The sequence below is a fragment of the Haliotis rufescens genome, unplaced genomic scaffold (genome assembly GCF_023055435.1).
Source record: "Haliotis rufescens isolate VD_foot unplaced genomic scaffold, xgHalRufe1.0.p SCAF_22, whole genome shotgun sequence".
Lineage (NCBI taxonomy): Eukaryota > Metazoa > Mollusca > Gastropoda > Lepetellida > Haliotidae > Haliotis > Haliotis rufescens.
The window spans coordinates 12,900,655-12,925,448 of NW_025963913.1; the positions used below are offsets into that span (position 1 = coordinate 12,900,655).

General features: G+C 39.6%; 1 protein-coding gene and 2 long non-coding RNA genes across 7 annotated transcripts in view; 2 read left to right on the forward strand and 1 right to left on the reverse strand.

Moving 5' to 3' along the window:
- Nucleotides 1-9,160: 9,160 nt before the first annotated feature.
- On the reverse strand, nt 9,161-23,340 carry LOC125383235. Of its 3 annotated transcripts, none has more exons than XR_007222728.1 (3): nt 23,241-23,340; nt 9,420-9,703; nt 9,161-9,213 (listed from the first exon to the last, which is right to left on the reverse strand). It is a non-coding gene; the product is annotated as an uncharacterized LOC125383235 (long non-coding RNA). The 3 variants fall into 3 exon arrangements; XR_007222727.1 differs by lacking the exon at nt 23,241-23,340 and adding an exon at nt 9,837-12,042; XR_007222726.1 differs by lacking the exon at nt 23,241-23,340 and having other exon boundaries at nt 9,420-9,829.
- On the forward strand, nt 16,474-20,938 carry LOC124128449. Its single transcript, XR_007222729.1, has 3 exons — nt 16,474-17,150; nt 20,161-20,231; nt 20,383-20,938. It is a non-coding gene; the product is annotated as an uncharacterized LOC124128449 (long non-coding RNA).
- Nucleotides 22,962-24,794, forward strand: part of LOC124118545 (neuroglian-like) — a 104,449-nt gene continuing 102,616 nt past the window's right edge. For 2 of the 3 annotated variants that reach the window (XR_007222725.1, XM_048401540.1), the window contains exon 1: nt 22,962-23,150. The gene's annotated coding sequence lies outside the window, so the exon portion shown is untranslated. The remainder of the gene's footprint in view (nt 23,151-24,794) is intronic. The other variant, XM_048401541.1, reaches the window with a different exon arrangement.

Here is a 24,794-nt window from a genome sequence, read left to right on the forward strand (position 1 = left end):
TTATCAAAGATTCAGAACTTGAGAAATGAAAATTTTAATTTCATATTATAATGTCAGGAAAATTATTTGTTTTGGAACAACAAGAAGACAAAGGAAGTGGTAATATATTTCAGGAAAGATAACTCATGTTTAATCCAAATGTTATTGATAATATACATGAGGTAATAGAAGTTGTAGACAAGTATAAATATATGGGCACCAACATTGATTCAAAACTCAATGGATGCAAATACAGACTATGTAAATAAAAAGTGTCAACAGAGTGTACTTCCTTCATCGTTTAAGACATTTTCCATCATGTCAATGTTTGATAAAATATCTTCACAAGCTGGTGCGGAAACCTGTCTGTTCACATAAAAAACAAACTGCTCGCAATCATTGGCATCTCTCAACAGGACATCGGCAGTATTTATGAACAGCAAATAGTTGATAAAGCAAATAACATATTAAGCGATATCTCCCATGTTTTACATTCGGAGTTTGAACTACTTCCTTCTGGCCGCCGACTATAATGGCCGATGTTGAGAACAAACAGGGCCCGGAATTCATTCATACCAGCTACTACCAAGTCATATAATAAGTTTTGTGATATATAACTGTTGAGCATGTATTTGCAGTGTACTCACTTTTGTTCAGAAAGCAGTGTATGAACCTGAAGTTGCCATGCTTTCAGGTCACAGAGAACAAGGCATTTTATTCAAGTTGCCAAGAAATAGTTTAATTTGATGTTTGATTCCAGTCATCATCAGTGGTTTGCTATGTGTGGGTGGACTGTTAAGCAAGGCTGAAATATCTGATGGGATAAAGTATCCAGTTCTACTGCCTCGTAAAAGTCATGTAGCTGCACTCATTGTTCGCCAGATCCATGAGAGTTTAGGGCATGTTGGCAGAAATCATGATATATCTCCTTTGAGGGAAGAGTATTGGATTCCAAATGCCAACTCTGCTGTGAGAAGTATCTTGAACAAATGTGTTGTTTGTAGAAGATTTAAGAAGCCAACCAGTGTGCAGATGATGTCTGATTTACCTGCAAGCCGTGTTCAGCCATCTTCACCGTTCACGTCTACTGGACTTGATTGTTTTGGACCTCATACTGTCAAGGAAGGACGCAAGAACGTGAAACGGTATGGCGTTGTATTCACTTGTCTTGCTAGCAGAGCTGTGTATATCGAGACTGCTAATTCCCTACACACCGACTCATTCATTAAGTCACTTCGCCGTTTCATTGCTCGTAGAGTAGAGTACCTGTCAAAGACATCTTTTGTGTCAATGGTACAAACTTCGGAAGTGGATACAGAGAACTCCGTCAGGCAATTGAAGATATAGATCAGTCTAAAACTCATTCTTACTTTCTCAAACAAAACATCAACTGGAAGTTTAATCCGCCCCCAGCTTGTCACATGGGAGGTGTGTGGGAATCGTGGGATTGATAAGGTCGGTTCGGAACGTTCTCAATCCACTCCAACAAGAATTTGGTGAACGCCTTGATGACGATCTGTATAGAACTTTACTCTGTGAAGTTGAGGCCATTCTCAATTCAAGGCCTCTTAAAACTGTATCCAGTGATCCCAAGGACGTCCACCCCATCTTGCCAAATCATCTGCTTATGGTAAAAGCAAGTGCTTATATCCCACCTCCTGGAGTGTTTCAACCCTCTGATGTCTATGCACGTCGTCGATGGAGACGGGTACAACACCTAGCTGAAGTCTTCTGGTCCCGCTGGAAGAAGGAATATCTCTGTTCACTGCAACACAGACAGAAATGGCACACTCTACATCGCAACTTCAGTATAATGATGTTGTACTTATCAAAGATGCCATTTTCCATAGAAGTGCCTGGTCCATGGCTCGTGTCAGTAGAACTGAACATGACGGTGATGGCAAAGTGAGAAGTGTAGTACTCAAGACAAAAGACTCGGAACTTCGAAGGCCAATTCACAAACTTGTCCTGCTTGTCCCAGCTGATGCTGAATAGTTATATACTGCATTTGAATATCATAGTTACATCTTACATTTAGTTTATCTGTTAAACACCTTAAGTTTGTTTAAGGGGCTGAGTGTGAATATGCCAAGATGAACGTTTATTCTATTGAATAGGTTTATGATGTTAATTTGTTCAGGATCTCTCATGCTTCTCTGTGGTCCAGTGGATATAGATGTAGACTTGAATTCCAGCAAGGTTGCTGGTTGTGAGTGCAAACCCAGGTTTCAACAATGAGTTTTTTTGTATGATCTGAAATGTATATTGAAGCCTCAGTTTCACTTCTTCCTGTCATGTGATCGGGTGTGAGCACACAATCTCCATGCATTAGATGTACATGTGCTGTGTGATCCTCCATGTTGCCTGCCGATTGTCACAGTCTGTATGAAAGTATGTTGGAGCACAAACGTAAGTTTTCTTTTTGTATTTCTGACATTTTGTGACGTGATGTTAATGCATTTATATGATATTGTACTTCTTGAGTTGAAAAAGTGAAATTAATGCATACGTTTTATGAAATATCAAAAACATGTTTATATAGAAAATTAAGGTCTAAATGTCACAAACTAAACTTCTTTTTCTTTGTATTGTAGTTTTCTAAACCTCGTCACCTCGTCACTTCGTCACTGGAAGCATCATTTCAACGTTAACAGTTCGTGATGCAAACGAAACTAAAGATATGACACTGACAATAAATTCCCTGTGATGCGAGCGTTTTTGTGTTATTGCATCTACACTCACACTATGCATTTCCTTCTTCTTCTTCGAACCTGGCGTGGGGGCGCATGTCGCCGCGATTCGCTGTGCAGAGTCGCGTCCCTTGGGCACGCCAGAAACCTATGATTGTGGGTTCGTATCCAGGTTCGCCCCGATTATGTTTCTAGTTTATCAGCAACATACCCGTGCTCGTTGGTTTCACCGAAGTGGTAAACGTCTGAGACCTGCATCACTTCGGGCTTTCCTCCCACATTAAGCTGGCGCGGCGTGATACAACTGGAATAATGTTAAAAGCGGCATTAAACACAACTCCATAACTCACTCGAACCTGGCGTGGAAACGATCCGAAAACAGGTTTCCAGCTTAAAAATCCATCTCACCCTAACACAGTCCAGCCGTAGCCATTACATTACAACCACCACCAATGGTGCACTGCCTGATTCCCTGGCTGCCTGACCACAAGAGATCCCCAGCTAACTCATTCTCGTACAGGCTGGTGTAACTGTGATGTCAGGGATGGTTGGGTGTTTAGCGTGTTAGATAGGATAAGTATATATATACAATTTGTCGTAACATTTTAAGTCCAATTTATTCAACGATTGGATGGTGGGGCGCAAATACCCAAACCTGTATATAGACCTCAACCATGAGACATACATGAGGAAGCTGGTTCTAAACTATGATCCCATCAGATGATTGTCACAATAGTTAGTGTTGTAATAGAGAGATTCGTGTACGTGTTGCTTCTTGAAACCCCATTACGCAACTAGGACAGATTCTGGTGTCTTTAGTTGCCGTATACCGTGTCATATTAGATTAGCAGAAACATATTGGGCTAGGCTTACCACATGCGGCAACTAAAGACACCATAACATATTTATTATGCCGAAATGTTTACACTATTTGCCAGTATTTGGTAATCTTTGTCGCACATGTCATGTCAAAACTTAAAACTCAAAGCTTAACACTTACAACCTAAGACGATAAGGGTCAAAGAGAGACTACTTTTCAAACCTCAGAGGCCAAACCTTCATGATAACTTTTATTTTATATAATCTTTATCAAAGTCACGAACGTGATCCAAAAAACCCCATTAATGTCCTTGCACATCAAAATTAATGATATTACAACACAAAACAGTGTTGAATAACGAATCTCTGTACGAGAATTTTCATGTGAAATATGTAAGGTGGGTGTTGGAAAATCCAAAATGGCTGTTACTGACGGTATAGGTCTCATATTAGGTTAGTAACAAGCATCTTGGATTTTTACTGACAGTATACGGGCTCATAGTTCTGCTCTCTGATTGGTCAACTCACTTTGAGGCATAATAAAACATGATATGGGATAACTCATGTATTCTGTGGTTTCACGCTGGATGTCGATCTACTGAAGGACCCCAATGATTGGGTATGCTTAGAACGAGAAGAGGAAACGATCGACAACTGGATCACCCCAGATACGAGAGAGCGAATCATCCCTAGCCCGGGTCGAGAAGTTCTTCAAGAAGTATGGGAGCCTGCTCTATTAGAAATAGAAATAATGAGATGCTTGAACTTCAAAACTATATTTCTGTAGGTAAACGATACAACACGCGATCCATCCGTATGCTGTGATCGAGTTGTCATCATCTGCGCTGCATGATGCTGGCCTTGTACGTCTGAGGCCGAGATGTCCCTCGGGAAATAGTGGAAGCCTTCCATTATTGATGAATAACGTACAGTTGTTGTGCAGAGCCATGGTAGAGGCATCTGCCCCTGTTTCATGCAGAATTATCGCCACTGCTGACGATAATCCAGCAAAGTGTATGCTTGTAAGGAAACTGAGCGTAGTCACGAAGACACTGTATTCCTTGTGCCTCGTTGGCTATCTAAAACTTCAGGAAGAGGTCTTTTTGATCGTCAGGCCCAAGAATTGAGGAAAGTGGAGGGATGGTGAACAGCCTATCCGACTTAACAGGGAGTTGGTTACATCGTAGATTGAGGAAGACTTTACCATTTGCTGTCCCTGAAAACGAACCCGGTTGACATCCAGTGTGCAGATCTCACTGATAAGAGCTGCTGTTGCAAGGGCTAACAAGAAGACTTCTTGAGTGAGATATGCTCAAAGTACTTTTTAGCCGAGAGTTCGTAAGCTTCAGATGATAAAGGATATGTGGTATGACGTTCGGATTCCAGACTGGAGGGCGGAATAGAGACGAATATTTGCTGGTATGTAAGATCGAATCGGGAGTTGTAATTCTGTAACCGTGGACATCTTCGACCCGTGGTCGTAGCGATCACTAAATTGAGTTAATATTTAACGACACATCGGCAATATTTCAGCCATATCGTGACGACATGGCATGATCGTGCAACATTACTTTTGGGGCTATAAAAACTCTGGGTTTTTCATTTGCACGCCATCACAATCTTACAGCAAGTGAACAGGAAAACCATGCCACGACTGTAGCCAGGTTTTTTCCACATAGCACCAAGCACCATTACATGACTGCAGAACCGTAATCAGACACGCGGGACAACACGTGACGTTCCACGATCCAGTGGACCACGTATCACTACTAGAGCACAGGTCAGAATCATATGGCTACGTCACTTACGTGAAAACCCCACCAGGGAAGTACCAGGATTGGGTAGGATATCAGCCCAGACAATGATGAACTGTTAACACGTTGAAGGTATTCGCGCTAGTCCAGTTCTTCAGTTTTCATCGAGTGTTCTGACGTCGGCTGCGACGCCAATGATGTCACAGAGTATGGCCGCAACTGCAATGAAGACAAGTTTGGTTTAGTGACGAGTCACTTTTTCTGCTTGATGGTAGACACCGTGCATATAGGCGTCGTGGGGGACGTTACGCACAAAACTGAATACAGGACAGATTTGGAGGTGGTAGTATGATGATGTGGTCAGCCATCTCCTACACTGGTGGAACAGACTTGGTGCAGTTTCTATGGAATTTAACGGCACAACATTACACGGATGAGATTCTTCTGCCGTCTTCAAGTGAACGTCATTTTCCACCACGACAACCCTCGACCTCACACGGCAAGACTGACAACAGCCTTTTTAACAAACCACAACGTCCAGGTCCTGCCAAGGCTCTTCGCGTCTCCAGATATAAACCCAATCAAAAGACTGCACTCAGGACTTCCGACAGTTGGCACAAGCACTGCAGGCAGAGTGACCGCTTCCATGGCAGGACCAGGGTGTTGTGAAACTTCTACCACCGTCGCTATGAGTAAATAACGCAAACCATCGTTTACGCTTGAATAACGACGGTCGTCATCAAGGTTCTTGTCCCACATTTCATCTAGCCCATTGACACGTACACGTAGCCTAAAAAACCTACGCTTCACTGGCAGGTACAAAGAATATACGCATTCTTGTCTTCCAGAGACTCATTTACTTTTTTAGGACTGAATCTTAAACCACACTTTTTTTTAAAGCAGACTGAAATTTCGTTGCTCAGTGACAGGCCCCGCTTTTTTAGGACTTTGCTAGACCACTAGACATGATTGTAAATGACAAAGACAAACTCCGTTATATTTTATATTAAACTGTTAAATTGGAACACTGCATTGCTTTAATCAAATCGAGTTTGTAAGTACATCATTCGTACAACTTGTATTTTCTTAACGCTTTTCTTGAGTTGTACATTCTAGAAATCCCTACACTGATACTGACATAAGACAATAACACAAGGCTGGGTCTTCTTCAATAAGTCCTCGCCACTGTTTGATCACATGCTCCACACTGAGCTATGTCCAGGTTATGTCAACACATCGTGACAGCATTTCTTCTTTTGTTTAAACATTACAGGTGTGGGGAGTTTCAACGTTATCAGCAGACACCCCACACCCAGTTCAGCAGTAAGTTGCTTTACATGTTTAGTGAGTTGCACAGCGTAACACATCGTTAACACATTTTCAAGACTGTTATTCCGAGTTTCCACATCAATTTCGTCAACCGAGACCGAGAGAATGTTTCTCACAATTACCCTTGTCGTACTCCTTGTCGGGTCAGAGGATGATGATTTGGCATTCCTAATGCACGTGTTTCTGTCCTTCTGCCCAGACAGACCTCGTCTCCACCCATCCAGACCTTGTCTCTACCTATGCAGACGTCGTCTTCGCTCATGCAGACGTCGTCTCCACCAAGACAGACCTCGTCTCCACCCATGCAGACCTCGTCTCTACCTATGCAGACGTCGTCTTCGCTCATGCAGACGTTGTCTCCACCCATGCAGACGTCGTCTCCGCCCATACAGACCTCGTCTCAACCTGCTTTAGAATATTTCTCCTTTACCCCTATCAACTACTTTTCTTGACATTGTCCTTTCGTTGACAACCATAGTACACGAATTTCATTGTATTTCATTGTATTACCTCACAATTGACGGATAACTGCTTTGTCTGCATAGAAAGTATACTACTCGTCACTTATACACCATTTAATATTTCTTCATGCAACTTTGTATATACATCAGGCATGCACTGAATTGGTGCCGTGTGCTATTCGAGATTTATTTATATTTGATTGCGTTTCCATGGCTTTAAACGAGGGAAGGGATCGTTTCCGGGGCATAACTATTAGTATGCGGATTTTGTGGGTTTTGCTATTTAGGTGTGTGTTTTGTGTTTTTAGATTTTGTTTTAACAAGTTGAACTAAGGTTCAAATGATGGTTTCATTTTGTGGTTTAGTCATCTGTCATAATGTCAGTTGTACTCAAAAACCTTTTTGGTTCAATGGGGTATATGCCAGGTATGCAGGGCGGAGGATATAGATGACTTTATCTTCTTGTTTCGTTTACATCCGATAGTCGATTGATTACAAAATGGGGTTTTATTTACGGACTCAAATAAATCATATGTTTCTGTTTAATATTTCAGGTTCATTGACATGACATTATGTATGACATGACATGACATGACATGACATGACATGAAGAAATGACATGACATGACATGACATGAAGAAATATCCTAGCTATGGGATCAAAATCTACGTCAGTCATCTTAACCTTCATTCAGACCTGGACGGAGTAGGTCAATGGTGCAATAGATGGGGGTTGACCCTCCGAGTGAAAAAAACTGGGGGGTCTATTCAAACCCTGGGAGAAAGATGCTATGATATTGCGTCTCTCCATAAAAGGAAACACAGAAACTCTGCAACATTTCGAGGCATGAACCTAAATCTGCACCTCACTTGATGCAAATATTTAGAATATGTTGAAAACATTTTATAAAGACCCTAAACGTATTGCGGGAAAATCCAGGCAACCCAACCCTACTACATCAGTAGCTACCACTAAAATTCTACCTGGGACAGCTGGGCCCATATATACACTGGTGGATCCAAGAATCCTATCAACAACAGTGCTGGATACAGGATCCATGTCCATAGCTCCAAACCCCAAACACAATGGGTCCGCCTGCAATGCATTATGTCCTCACACTCATACCGGAACTACCGAAACAAAAAGACTCGCTAAGTGTACTACAAGCGATCAGCGGCAGAAACTCAATATTCAGACCAAACACAGTCAGTAATATTCTAAGGCAGGGCGGGGCAACTTAGGAATGGCCAGGAGTCCGAACTTGACCACACAGAAGGAAGCGAGCTACAAAAACATGTTTTATATCACTGGAAAGCTCTCGAGGAGACGAATCCAAATAATGTGTGTCCCAGTGTGTTCACATGTTCACAAGCTCAAAAATTGGCTCAGAAAATGCATTACTGCAGAAATTTCTGGCCGAATTTTTTTTTTCTTTCTACAGAAATTTCTGGCAGAATTTTTTTTTCTACAGAAATTTCTGGCAGAATTTTTTTCTGCAGTAATATCAACCATCAATAAATTGAATTCAGCAATTGAAGATATTTATCTTGGTATTATATTTACCAAATTTATCAAGAAAAGTTGACGTCACTCGAATTAAACAATTGAACAACATGTTGGCCTCATACCTTTGTATACTAGACGGATGCAAATCATTGAACCTTGAGCTTACCCTATAATTATCTTAATTATTATGAGAATTTCAATGACCATTTTCAATGGCCTTTTTACGACTTTGAAGTGTACAACATTAAAGGTGAATGTGATTCTCAAAAAATAAATTTCATAATTATTCCATGGGGCCAACCAAATATATAATCCCCAGTTGGAATTCAAAGAAACATCTTACATGTGATATACGGTACTCTGAAAGTAGGTTAACTTCAGACAAGGAAAAAAAATAGAACACAACCAAGATTTTACGATATAACTGCATATATTGTTTCATAAATTTCATTGTGCACATCTCATCCTATATATGTATATATATATACAATTCTAAATACACAGCTTTACTAAGAAACAAAAACATACAAAGTACAAAACTCCTGCAATGCAATCCTCGGCAATATCTCAGCCACATAGCTTAGACAAAAAATATGTTCATTTCAGCAAAACTTGCTGCTCCTTCTTTATTGTTCTGATACTGACGCTTGTCTTCGGTGCTTTGTCAGAGTGATCTGAAAGTAATGAAAATAAATGTAAAGAATATGAGAACATAATTAAAATCACAGTGCATCTATACAATAAAAGCAAAAATAGTAACCTCATGAAGTTGGGTTGTTTCTCTGCCCACATTACACATATTCTAAGTAACGCTGACTAACCCTAATATTACACATCACAATACATATTTCAAAAGAAATGCAATATTTATTGAAATTACCTTTGATTGTTTTTGCAGTTTTTCATTGTTCTTCTCTATTGCCTCTTGAACTTTAGTTGGGAGGGTTGTCGCTTCCCTTGGGGCAGGCATGAAGGGCTTGAAGTCTGATAGCTTGGTGGTGGGTGTCCGGATGTCCCCAATCTTGAAGGAGTGCCGATGCAATAAATGAACTATAGTTAACGACATTGCACATAAACATTACTTACCAATTTCAGTGTTTTTCCTTTTGGGCAGATTTCTTGAAGAAAGATGTCTGCCTTGACTGTTGATGACGTTGGTAAGATCTGTAATAGGGTAGCAACATGTTCAGTGAATATGACTTTGTTCATAAAGAAACCATGATCCAAACAGAAGGAAAAGGTTCTTCAAGATATATACAGTGTTTGGTGTACAAAAATACAATAAAATGCTTCTTACCCATGTCAACGTTGTTGAAGCAGAGCTGGTGAACCCTCCTCAAGGCATCCAGAGCTTCTCACTGCGACCAGAACTTGGGTTTTCGATGTGATTTACCGACTTGTTGAATAGTTATCGTTTGATCGTCTGACAGAACGTTCTCGACGATTTAACGATATTTAACAATACCTGATTAGGGTTAAATCTATATATACCATTTTTATGGTCGGGCGTCCACGGCTGATTGGTATATCAAATCAAACACAAGGGTGTATATCACGCCCCCTTGGGTGTTCACGCCTCAATGGGTGGTCACGTAATAAGGTGTGTCACCAGCATCTCGGGTTACAATTTAATATTAATTCAAGTACTCCACTGATAATGTACATAGGTAGTTAACTTAATTACATTCAGTTTTGTCTGACAAGGAGCGAGTTTACTTTTTTTTAGACACAGACTTTGTAACAGGCTCTTCCCCTGGAAACACATATATTGTAAATAAATATTTTGCCATTTCCATCAACCTTATCACGTGATGTTCTATAACTGTTGTCTTGTACACTATCCATAGTGTAAGTCAGCTGGCTCGAGGAATGTTCATATAGTATTATCATTAAACAACATACCCTATGCAACAGTTATGTTGCTACCCAAACTATTTTTATATTCTATATTAAATGTAAACGATCAGTTTTTATTATAAATACAAAACCACCTTTTAAGCGGTAATACCTATCACGCATTAAATAACATATATGAACAACCATGTGATTATAAAGTCTCACGTTGGTTCTTCCGTGCAACTTCATGCCTGACTTACATTCAACAGACTTAGATTCAAGTTGAAGTGTTTAGATGTTTTTCATAGAGCTGTCACAGCCGAACCAGATTCAATAATAGGTATTATTCACAGGTGGTCAGTAAGGCGGAAATCATCATGGGACTACAGGGTTATGGTCATGGTTAAAAAGCTTGCTATCACCAATAGAGTCCAGACTGTATATGATTACTGTAATAACACAAGCCGGCCAGTGTTCCTTGATCAAGCATTGCAGGAGCTGGATAAGAAAGACAGAGAGAAGTGGTATTCAGATCCATTTAATGATAAAAATAATTCAAATGGAAGCAAGTTAAGAACTTATAGATTATTTCAACAAGACATTGAAACATGCCATTATGTTAAAATGTCTCTACCAAGGCAATATAGAAGTGTATTAGCATCATTGCGTTGTGGTAACCTGCCAATTAATATAGAATGTGGAAGATATACCAAGCCCATCACTCCTCTTTCAGAAAGACTATGTACTCTCTGTGACAAGCAAGCCACAGAGGATGAATTTCATTTTGTTGTAGAATGCAACTTCTATAAAGATATCAGACTATCTATATTTAACACAGCTAAAATACAAGAAACAAATTTCACTGAATTTTCAAATTTTGAAAAGTTTCTGTGGCTTCTTAAAAATGACAACATTCAGTACCAGTTATCTAAATGTTTGCACACTGTGTACAGGAAAAGGCGTTTGTGCATATCCAAACTACCATATTTTAAAAATATCTGTTTTTAGTGAACAATATCCTTAGGTATAATTCTATGTTCATATGTTGTACATTATCGGTGAAAGAATGTGATTAAGACGATTATTAGTTTGTGCTTATCCAAACTATCATAATATAATAATATCTTTTTTTAGTGAACAATATCCTTAGGTATAATTCTATGTTCATATGTTGTACATTACCGGTGCGAGAATGTGATTAAGCAGATTAGTAGTTTGTGCTTATCCAAACTACCATAATATAATAATATCTGTTTTTAGTGAACAATATCCTTATGTATAATTCTGTGTTCATATGTTGTATATTATTTGTGAGAGAAGGTGACTTGGTAGAAATTTTGAAATACGACAGACTGACCAGGGGGATTGGGGATAAACAGAATGACTGGATTAAAGTATATGCATGACTGTGTGACATGGTGTGACTTGGGGCGTATATGGGTGTGTGCTAGGAAGGGTGGGCAGATTGAATACAGAATGGTTGACTGACACGGTTGAACTTGTGCATGATTGAATGTGTGGGGGTCATATTCAATAATGCGTGTAATTGAGTGACCGAGTTGGATTTCTGTGACTCGCTGATCTTGGGGGTGGGGGGGTGTGTGTGCTAAGGTGTGTGAACTGGTGACTAGGTTGATCTTGCATGAGAGTATATGTCCGTGTGTCTGTGGAGTGGGGCGGGGGGAGGGGTGGTGGGTGGGTGGGGTTTGCTGTATACATATGATAATATTGTTAGTTATAATATTTTATTTATGTATTTTATTGATTGTATAATTTTAGGTGTCTTTTAGGCCAGTCTTACTTACTTTGGAGATTTAACGTGCGCTTTCCGACTGATGCGTATTTCGCACACGGACCCGGCCAGGCCATTTAATGTGTTTCCGAAAGGGGCGAAGGTGGTCTGTGCAACCCAAGAGGGGGGTTTTAGGGGTTGCTTATATAGAATTTGGGAATTTTGAGATTTGGAATAGATGCCGATGGGATTGGGGAGGAGAACTAAGGGAGCTGGGTATGGTGGATGTTTGTTTGTTTATGTGATTTTGATTTGGTAGGTTATTGTGTTTTTAGATGCGGTTTATTAGTTCCGTTTTTATTAAGAATACGCCTAAGGCCTTGAAGTTTTCTAGTTTATTTTGTGGGTTTAGTATTGCTTCTAGAGTTAGAGCCTTGTTTAGATTGAGGGTGGTTTGTAATGCGGTTCGATGTGTTAGGTAGTGTGTGCAGTGGATGAGTGCGTGTTCTGGGGTTTCTGGTTGTTTGCAGTGTGGGCAGTTACCTGTAGTGTGTTTTTTAAATTTTTTTAGGTGGTTATTTAGGTTGGTGTGTCCTGTTTGGAGTTTAGTGATTACTCTGTCGATTTTTTTGGATGGATGGAGAATTTTTGGTTTGGTTAGTGGTTTGCTGAGCACTTTTTTGATTTGGCTATTTGAGTTTAGATATAGGTTATGCCATTTTTTGCTTGTTTACACTTTTAATTTCTGATTTTGAGATGGGTAAGTTTAAGCTTATTTCTGGGATTTTGAGGGATAGTTTAGCTGCTTTATCGGCGTTTTCATTACCGTATATTCCTACGTGGGCGGGTATCCACAAGAAGGTTATTTGCTTGCCTGCCTTAGTTAGGTCGTTGGAGCTTTTAAGTATTTGATTTATTAATTTAGGTCGTTTTTTGGTATTTTTGTTTTGGAGGGCTTGCAGTCCACTTAGGGAGTCGGTAAGTATTAGGATTTTTTTGTGGTTTTTGGATTCTTGATTATGGAGGGCTTAGTTCTGCCGTGAATATTGATTGGTTGTTTGGGAGTCGGAAGGATTGTGTGGTTTTAGTTGGTTGTGTGGTATGGACTCCGAAACCTGTGTGTTTGGAGGTCGGATCTGAGGATCCGTCCGTGTAAATGTGACACCAATTTGGCCAATTTTCGTGTATGTATGCTAGTGTGGTAGTTTTAGCTATGTTTGGGTCGGTTTGTTTATTTATTTGGCTAGCTAGTGTTGTGTCTATTTTGGGTATTTTAAGTTTAGGGGTGAAGATATTTGATTGTTTGCAGTTTTGTTTAAGATTTTTAATTTGGTGTTCATTTATGTAGTTTGTTATTCTTTGGGATATTGGGGTAAGTAAGGGGTGTTTACGAGCTAGAGCTTGGTTTTTGGGGCTGATGTTTTGGTTTATTAAGTTTTGGATGAGAGGGTTTGATTGGGACGCGGCCCAGAAGTTTAAGCTTAGCTGTTCCCTGCGTAGACTTAGTGGCATTTCTCCTGTTAAGGCCTGAAGTGAGGTGTAGGAGGTGCCATGTTGGGTGCGTGTAATTAGTTTGAGAGCCTGATATTGTATTGAGTCAAGTTTTTTAGATAGAGAGTTGTTTAGGGTGTTGTATATGGCGCAGCCGTAGTCTAGTTTTGATCTAATTAGTGATATGTAGAGAGAGAGGAGGGTATCTTTGGATGCTCCCCAGTTAGAGCCAGTTAGGCATCTTAGGGTGTTTAGGTCTTTACTGCATTAAGTTGTTAGGTTTTGGATGTGAGCATCCCAGGTGAGATGTTCATCGAAAATAAGTCCTAAGAATTTGGTTTGTTTTTGAAATTTGATTGTTTGATTGTTTAGCTGGAGGATTGGGGAGGCGGGTTTCATGTTTTTATGTTTGAATACTATTCCTGTTGTTTTTTCTGAGTTAAGGGAGAAGCCCCATTTGTCAGCCCATTGTTGTATTTTATTAAGAGATTTTGGGGGTAAATTTTGGACCATGTACATGCTTTTAGTGCGGATCCAGATGGCTCCATCATCCGCGAATTTTGATGTGTTTACTTTAGGGGATAGGCCCTCGAATAGATTGTTTATCATTATATTGAAGAGGGTGGGGCTGAGGATACTGCCCTGTGGAGTACCATTTTCTAGGGGACATTGGTCCGATAGAGTTTGGTCTATACCCACGGCTATTTTACGATTGTTTAGGAAGTCCTGGATGTAGTTTATTATCTGACCTTTGAGTCCTATTTTTTAAAGTTTTTTAAAAAGCCCATCGTGCCATACCATGTCGAAGGCTTTAGAGAAGTCTAAGAAGATGCCTGTGGTATATTGTTTATTTAGTTGTCCTGTCTTAATATCTTGTTCTAGTCGGGCGAGGTTATCTAGGGTTGAGCGGCCAGGAGTGAAACCGCTTTGATCTGGGTTTATGATGTTATTTTGGGTTAAGTAATGTTGTAATCTATTTTTAGCCATTGATTCCATTACTTTACATAAGTTTGAAGTTAGGGATATTGGTCTATATGAGTTAGCTTGATTAGCTGGTTTATTAGGTTTAGGGATTGGTATGACTAGGGCCTGTTTCCTGGGAGTAGGAACCTGTCCGTTTAGGTAGATGAGATTGTATAGTTTGTGTAGTGCCTGGAGTAGTTTTAGGGTGAGTTTTTTAATTATTTGGTAAGAAGTTAGGTCTAATCCTGGGGCTGTGCCCTTTTTCCTGTTTTGGATTACGTAGAGGAGCTCCTCCATTGTGTAGGGTTGATTTATTTCTAGATTGTTATTGTTTGGTTCTTTTGTGGGTTTGTTTTCTGTTTTAAGTTTATCTTGGAATTTTTTACTGAAGTTGGTGTTACTGCTAACGGCCGAAAAGTGGTTGGCGAGATTATTTGCTTTTTGGGCGGGGTTGGTTGAGTTGTCAATGTTAGGGGTTTTTTTATGTCGTTTTAAGCCTCTAATGGCGTGGATTTTGCGCCAGACCATTCTGGCATCTGTACGGTTATTTATACCTTCGCAGAATTTTTTCCAGTCTCTACTTTTGGCTATTTGGACTAGTTTTTGAACCTGGTGGTTTAGTTAGTGGGCTATGTTTAAATATTTGTAGTCGCGTTTTGCTTTATTGAAGGCTGATTTACGTTTTCGTCTAGTCTGTTCTATTTCCTCATTCCACCATGGTACCGTCGGTTTGCCTGTCTTAGATGTTTTGAAGGGGATGGAGGTTTTGGCTGCGTTTATTATATAGTCTGTTAGGTTTTTACAATAGGTTTCTGGATCATTATTTTCTATTTCGTTTAAGTTAGCTTCGTTGCAGATATCTTGGAATTGGTCCCAGTTAGCTTTATTGTAATGGAATTTTGGTTCTTGGTTTTCTGTTTGGATTGGTACGTTTGTATTTCCTATGGTTATGTTTATGGGGAAGTGGTCACTACCTAGCGGGACGTCGTGCACTTCCCATTGAGTACTTTGGGCTAGATCTGCGGTGCATATGGTTAGGTCGATAGCCGACATTTTTTGGTTTATCTTATCGTACCTCGTGGGTTGGTTGCTATTAAGGAGTACTAGGTCGTTTGTTTCTATCCATTCGGAGATTAATTTGCCATGATTATCTATTTTATCATCTATGCTCCATGTAGGATGGTGAGCGTTAAAGTCTCCTAGGAATATAGTAGATTTATCGCTTATTTGGAGTAGTTTGTTTAGATCCTCAGGTTGGACTTTTTGTTCCGCCCAGTGGTAAATATTTATGATGTTTATGTTTCGGTTATTTAATGTGATTTTAATGCCGTTGGCTTCTAGGTTTGGCGTGTCTATTTTTATTTCTTCGTAATTTATATCTTCCCTGATAAATATGATTAGTCCTCCTGCGGCTCTTCTTGTTTTCGGTTTAGCTCTGTCAGTTCTAACTGAGTTGTAGTTAGGTAGTGTGAATTTGGATTTTTTTGAGAATTTGGTTTCCTGTATACAAGCAATGTGAGGGCCTTTATTTAGTTTAAATTTAGTTTTTAGTTCATGGCCGTGGGAGGTAAGTCCGTTGGCGTTCCACTGAAAAATATTTAGTCCTTCGAATATTGGGTTCGGGTGATTGGTGATTTAGTTTTTATTTTATTCGGTGAGTTCTTTTAGATGGAGGTTAAAGAGGAAGAAGGGAAGATCGGTTAATTTTAGATTGAAAGCTACTTTGTAGAAGGATTTCATGCTAGCTTTTGGTGAGTTTTGACTATGCATGTATGCTAGGAGTAAGGTGAGGTTATTTAGGTTTTGGGTGTTGGCTTGTTGGGGAGTTTGGTTTGTTTTAGTTGGAGTAGTGTCTATTGTTTCCTCAGTAGTGGAGAAATCTTCGTCATCGGTTAGATTAGGTTTAGCTGATTGAGTTTCCATGGGGGAGGCATGTGATGTGGAGGATTGTGAAGGTGTTTGTGGGATGGGTGTAGCTGATGATTTCTTAGTGTTTGTGTTTTGTTGTTGTGCTTGCTTGTGGGGGAGTGTTGTTACCATATGGGCCAGTAATGGCCAGGTGTATTATGTACACATGACACATTAATAAACTATATTATTATTATTATTATTATTGTTCTTTCACCACACTTACGCTTCTCCAAATTTAGAAAGAAGCTGTGTACACAGTGTTCTTGCGAGTTACAATTACGCGTCCGGTTTGGCGGCAACTTCAAAGAGTGGACATATGGTTGCTCCTTCAGGTAGCTATAATTACCCTCTCTATAATGCAATATCGTATTATCCATTTGTAATGAATGATAGTAACACTTAATCGGATTGGATTCAGTTAAATCTACATTTCTCAAGGTCTCTAACATCGAGATTTGAAATATCTTCATGTAAATACCTTCTTTGTCATGTGACTTGTATATATTCGTGTATATTCAGAATCGTACCTTCGCACAATGTCTTTGCACAATGGCACAAGCAACGTGGTCTCTTTCTGTAAAAAATAGCACTCTTTATTTCAGCCACAGCAAAGATCCCGAACCAGATGCAGTCAGCAGAGTTACAGCGTCTGGTTACCGTCTTGCAGTTACGATACAGGTAAGACGTCAAAATATTTATTGTTTTATTTCTGGAAACGCTGACCCTAGAACGTGGAATTTTGGTAACACGGTTATTTCATATAACAACAACCAAATAACAACCTGTACTCCAAACAGTGAATGTGTGGCTTTGCTGCCATGCGAAACGCGTTTTGTAAGAGTCTAATTTTAGTGTATTTATTTCTACCACTTTTGATAAAAAAATACGCAAAAAAACTAATCTGAAAAGGAGATATCTCCATCCCCTGTGGTGTTATTGCGACTTGTATACTGTCTACATGTACATTAGGCAACTTATTGTAGCTGTATGGCGACACTTGTAGTGTAGCTATGTGACCATGAATTTGCCTGTGGTGATCAGTGAAAGTGAAAACACGGAAAATTACAAAATACCAATCCATGCAGTATTTTGATAATTTACATGCGAGTTTTCTATCATTTATAACGTTAGAAATATTTAGATAAAAATAACTTTATAGACCCAATGTTTATTAATTTAACAAATTGTTGTATTTATGTTTTCCTAAAATAAACATATATATCATCTTCTCTTATTGCCCCATCAAAGCTGGTGCTGAGATAATTTAGAATACCCAAACGACGCATATTGTACGGGCCGTGCCGCCAGACTTCCTGCCAACTTGGCAATTAAATATCCTCGGGTATTGTCACTTCATACGGTGATACATAGTCTCGCGCACGTGGTCGGTGGGTATTGTCTATCAGCGCCACGATCACGTGATCGTTTTGTTAATTAGACTGTGTTACGGTCTCGCCGATCCTAAACTTTCAAAGCCTTCAATAAAATTTATGAGATCATTATCTTATCTTTATTCCGACTGAATCATCCTTTATTTCAGACGCCCCCTCACACACACACACACACTCCCAATGCAAAGTCACTGAGGCTTGACCGTTACCAATTAACAGCTGTCAATTAAACAGTTCGCATCTAAGTAGTATGTTATCGAATATATTGAAAACCGTGAGCGTGCTACTTTGGGGGGGGGGGGGGGGTTAAGGAGGGTGTTGGTTGTTCACAAGGTCACTCGACAATCAGAATGTATACGGGTATTTCAATAATTGTATGATATATTTAGTCCTTGGGCAGCCCCAATCTCAAAACAACAATAAAATCCTAATTCTCACCGACTCCCTTAGTGGACTAAAAGCCCTCCAAAACAAAATTACCAAAAACGACCTAAATTAATAAACTAAATACTTAAAAGCTCCAACGACCTAACAAAAGCAGGCAAACAAATAACCTTCTTGTGGATCCCTGCCCACGTAGGAATTTACGCCAACGAAAGCGCCGATAAAGCAGCTTAATTATCTCTCAAAATACCAGTAATAAGCCTAAACTTACCCATCTCAAAAGCAGAAATTAAAAGTGTAATCAAACAAAAAATAACCAAAAAATGGCATAATCAATATCAAAACTCAAATAGCCAAATCAAAAAAGTGCTCAGAAAACCACTAGCCAAACCTAAAATCCTACACCCCTCTAAAAAAATTGACAGATTTATTACCAAAATTCCAAACAGGACACACGAACCTAAATAACCACCTTAAAAAAAATTAAAAGACACACCACAGGCGACTGCCCCCACTGCAAACAACCCGAAACCACAGAACACGCACTCATCCACTGCACCCACTACCAAACACACAGAACCACACTACAAACCACCCTCAATCTAAATAAGGTTCCTACTCTAGATGAAATACTAAACCCTCAAAATAAACTAGAAAACTTCAAGGCCCTAGGCGTATTCCTAATCAAAACAGACCTAATTAAGCGCATCTAAAAACTAATTAATCTACCAATCCAAAATCCAATAAACATACAAACACCCAGCTCACCCGGCTCCCTTAGTTCTCTCCTCCACCCACCTCGGCATTTATTCCAAATTTAAAAATTCCAAAACTTCAATATAAGCAACCCCTAAAAGCCCCCTCTTGGGTTGCACACATCACTTTCACCCTTTTCGGAATACAATAAATGGTCCGGCCAGACCCGTGTGCGAAATACGCTACAATCGGAAAGCGCACGTTAAATCTTCTATATCAGTCAGTCAGACCCCAGTGTTTCATATCATTTTTCCACCAAACTAAAAAAGAATAATCCCCAACTGGATATGTCAAGCGAACTAATTTTCGTTTCGTCTGTCGATTGATATTTTGGAAATTCAAAGGGAACCACTCCAGCTTATGCAGCACACACATTTGGGAAGGTTGCTTCATTAACAATAATACTTCTTACCATGGTTTCACAGTCTTTCTGAACTTTTTTAAGATCTGACACCAGATTATGCTGTCCGACAATTTATCTATTTTTTTTTAGTGGAGACATAGACTAGGCTAGCTTTACACTAAGTGGCCCCTCTGGGTAGTAGGTCTGGTCTCTCCTTTGTCCTTGGACCCCCTTTCCGATCATAAGGGTTGAGTATCCCTTGCCAATGAAACACGTGTTTACCATCCTTTTTACCTTAGAGCACCCATTTACGACACAGGGGGTTAGTTTTGAGTTCGGTTATGGTTTAGAAGTCTCTTGATATAAACATATTTATTTCCATAAAGTGGAGGGATTGGCAAACAAGCAAATTTTGCTTATCTGAATGCCTCTCCCAAACATGATACATAAGTCTCTTTTAACGAATTAATCCAATGTAATTTTCGCAGTATACTCACATTTATATAATTTTCAGCTTTATGACAGTGTGAACATTTAGTGCCCCCTACACAAGTATGCAGTCACTGACAACTTATGGAGTGACCTGTACAAAACGGAAGATGCAGACGACTAGTACAAGCACGCACGCACACACACACACACACACACACGCACGAACGCACATCGCTATATAAGTGCAATTATCTTGGACGCGACATTCAACCCAATTTCAACTCACCTCACTTATCTTACTTTGTTCATGTGTCTAAAGCTTGTGGAATGTGTTAATTACTGAAATGAAAAGCATTTTAATGGTTTTTTCCTATCTTTTCAGAATATGTGCACATAGCTTTCAATGACCAGACGAAAAAAAAGAATTCATTTCAAGTATGTTGAGAAGAAAACGTAAGTAAAGCACACTATTTACATTCATAATACATTTTATTCCGCAGGCTCTATTGTAAAGTTAAACTCTAGCTGCGTATAGGCTGCCATTATCCATTATACTAGATACTATGGATCCACTCATCTATACATCTATTTTCTTTTGTGACAGGACCCATCTCTGAAAAAAATTCACCTCACCCAAGAAATGAGAATGAAAAGTGCAGAGTCTCCCAAGGAATTGTCTTGTAATAAAGCATGTGAATAAATAATTTTTTGAAATATCTCACGAAATTAGTTTTATTTTTTTGCTTGAAATCATGTGAACTAAAAATGTTTGTTTTGAGGAAAAAGGTCATTTAAAGCAACTCCAGGTTAAACTATCCAATGATTGAATCTTATTTCTCCTGAATTAAAATAATTCTGCTAAATATTACTGCAGAAAATAATTCTGCCAGAAATTTCTGTAGAAAAAAAAAAATTCTGCCAGAAATTTCTGTAGAAAAAAAAAATACTGCCAGAAATTTCTGCAGAAAAAAAAAATTCGGCCAGAAATTTCTGCAGTAATGCATTTTCTGAGCCAATTTTTGAGCTTATGAACATGTGAACACACTGGGACACACATTATTTGGATTCGTCTCCTCGAGAGCTTTCCAGTGATATAAAACATGTATTTGTAGCTCGCTTCCTTCTGTGTGGTCAAGTTCGGACTCCTGGCCATTCCTTAGTTGTCCCACCCTGCCTTTTCTATACAAATATACAAAACTTTTGGACCAAGGGATTCCGTCTCACATTGATATTAACGTAAATGAAAAAAGCAGACACACTGGCGAAGCTAGCTCTGGACAAAGCGGAGACACTGCCTATTCCCTTCAGCAAACTGGGGCGCACGGGTGGCGATTCGCTGTGCAGAGTTGCGTCCCTTGGACACGCCAGAAACCTATGATTGTGGGTTCGAATCACGGTTCGCCCCGCTTATGTTTCTAGGTTTGTCAGCACATACCCGTGCTCGTGGGTTTCACCGAAGTGGTATACGTCTGAGACCTGCATCACTTCGGGACTTCCTCCCACATTAAGCTGACACGCCATGATATAACTGGAACACTGTTAAACCAAACTCACTCACTCACTTCAGCAAACTTCAGAGGTAAAAGTTAAAATCAAAGCCGCCATATCTCAAAGATGGTAATGCCAGTGGGACGCAAGTAAGATCGGCAGATGGCCATACTAAATTCAACGCAAAATTCAGAAAAAAGCTGACTCATACTCAAAGGAAATGAAAGTTGAAATAGACCTCTCATAGACTCCGTCACAAAGAGCGCTATGACAAGGTATATCCATCTTGCAATCACCCTGAATCCCATTGCTCACTTTTAATGGCAATGTTAAAGACCATGCCCAAGCCGGGCTGGTTAAAATAAGAATTGCTGTTAGATCCGCTGTCTGTCGTAGATCTCCAAAAGTCAAGAGACATAATAGCGAAAGCGAAACTAACTATTTTTCTGAGAGATGGTCAGCTACTCGAACGTATATAAACAGAGCAGCCAAAGAAATTCTATTTATGTCTAAAAAACGAAAATGAAATCATATCAATACGAAATAGAAATCTTATCAATACTAAAACTCAAAAGAGATACGAGTACCCTACTCACACACGGGTCCCAAAGAGGGACAGGTCAGGGGACATTGCCGAGGCAGAAGCCGACCTCTTAAACATCTAAGAATAATAAACCTTACGACCTGTAAAATAAACCTTTAAGGTTTTATGTTTGGTCTAGTCTGATTATAATACCTAGAACTTGTTGTCGGGGAAATAGCGTTGGACCGCACGCCTTAAAACAACAAAGAGAAGCATCTATCAGTCATTTGCATATCACAATAAAACATAAGCAAAGGACAACCAAAGACACTTAAAGTATTCCGAAAATTATGAATAAACAGTTTCAGTATAAATCTTACTGACAATGTATCATACAGAGGGGCAGCTCACTCGTTGCCAGATATTCGATGAAGACACTGGACTCAATCCTCCAGAAGTTCGTGCACTTGCTTTTTCCGTGTGTATCAGAGAGCCGGCATAAATCGTACTAGTTGGGATCTTCATTGTCACATCTCCAATTCTGAACACAGGGCTATTCCAATGTCTTCTGTTATTGCTAAAAGACAAGACACAGCTGTTATTGGCGTTATACGTCAGTCTCCAGGGCCGAGCATACTTGTGGATGGTATCAAGAGACATATTCAGTCCACCATGTACACTATGACTCACAACAGTAGTGTCATCAGCCAGTAATACCATCGGGATGTGCTCCTTATAGCTAAAATGGATAGACTTATCATTAAACCGCCCGCATGTTATCAGAAATGAGCGGGCCACTGTATAGAGGATATTTCATGTGTCGAGTGAAATATCATGTTTCTCTCACCGAGTGACGGGGGAAAGGAGATATTTTCATGAGTGGCGTAGCCCCCGTCACGAGATGAGAGAAACATGATATTTCACTCGACACATGAAATATCCTATTTATTATATACTTTTGGTGTAGTTGTCTGCAGGAAGATTAAATTATTTCATTACAAATGTAAAACCTTCAAGCGTAAATTCTCCCTACATAACACACATGGACGGTTTTCCACCCCCTGTAAGTACGACTAAAAATGTAGTTCCGTCTTTGCTAAATCTTAAAAAATATAAACAAAAGTAACCAAAAATATTTGATGTCACTAAAATTCTTTAGTAAACATTTGGATATGATTATATACAAAATCAACTTCATCAAAAAATAAATTTCAAGTCAATGAGACGGTTGTTCGAAGCGAAAGAATACACGCAATTCAAGTAACAAAATGGCGCTTTTCGAAACGTAAAGTATCGACTGACAAATCAGAAGAGAGAAATTCACAGTTTAATACAAATCATTTTCAACAAAATAACAAACGGTAAAAAAGTGGGAGTAGTGCACTTTACCGGGCGCACTTTTTCAGATCCAATTAGCGCTGTGGGGGCTCGAACGCGCTTCGCCGGCTTACCGGCTCTGCTAATTAATGCGTTAATTAGCCTACGCTCTACCACTGGACCACAGGCACTATCACATGTAATCAGTGCTCGTTTAACAGGTCATTAGAATCCCCATTGACATGCATGCGTAATTCAGTAAACAATGAATTGCGCATGCGTGTGACGTCACTTCCCGCTCTCCCATTCATCTTTTCTTGAAACCACACCCGCAATTGTTTATGTCAACATGACCGACCAATGGGATTAACTGGATTAACGCTTGAAAGGTAAGAATTTATGGCTAACCCTTGCCCAAAGCCAGCTGACCCTAATGACCGAAAAGGGGTTTTGGATCGATACAGTTTGTGTACGAGCTGTCTTGTGTAGGCCAACATAGTTCCGTCAACGTGTTATGTTCACTGCAGTGAAATATCAGGTGTTATGTTCACTGCAGTGAAATATCAAGTGTTATGTTCACTGCAATGAAAATATCACTTTTCTCAACTTCAGAAAACTCAGTCTTTCACACTGAAGTATATAATAAAACTTGATATTGCCCCCATATTGCTTGACGACGGGCCATTATCACGCCCTTGTTAAGTGAGTGGATATGTGACGTCACGTTCAATAGTGACGTCATCTGGTTTGTTCTCTGACGTTTCCATATTTTGTAAAAGTGTGTCAGTGACATTCGTGTTGATTGCAGTAAATGTTTCCAAACCGATATTGTTTCTTTTTATCTTACAGCAAATTCCATCATTTTTAGCTGTAATGAGGTAACGCTATTTTTCAGGGCATTATCATTTGCAGAAGCCCTCGGTCTTTTCAACCGCCCTCCTTCGTCAGGCAGGTAATGGAAGACCTTGGGCTTCTGAAAATGATAATGCCCTGAAAAATAGCGTTACCCTTATATCAGTCGACATTGTAGATTATCAAGTTGAGATATCAGGTCATTAATATAGACTAGTAACATCCATGTGAGAGCATGCGACCTTGTCCTACTCCTTGTTGAACATTGAACGAATCACTTGTCCTCCCTCTGTCTTTAACACAGGCACCTGCTTCTTTGTAGAATTGACTGATAATGTGCCATGCACGGCCTTTCACACCAAGATTGTATAGTTTCAGAAGCAGCCCCTCATGCCATATCCTGTCGAAGGCCTTTTCGTTGTGCAGAAAGGCAACATATATAAACTAGTGTCCAAAAGAAACGATACCAACTTATTTTCAAAATTGTTTTTTACTAAGTGAATTGTCTAGTATGAAAACATGCCAATTCGTATTGCACATCCCAAACACAGCATAGTCGATAAAAAATACCGGGAACACGTGATCACTTCCGGGAAAAAACGTAAATTTCGTGAAAGTGACATTTCCCTCTCTAGCATGTTCTGCACGTGCATAAAAACTGTATAAAACGGCTGATCAGACACGTTGATATCACAGCAACAAAAAGAACACAAGATATGCCACGTTTGACAGCCATCGAGAGAGAGTGAGCCGTTGGAATGGTCCAACAAGGAGCATCACACGTCGACGTCGCCAGAAGGTTGGGCTGCGCACGCATCACTATCACCAGGTTGATG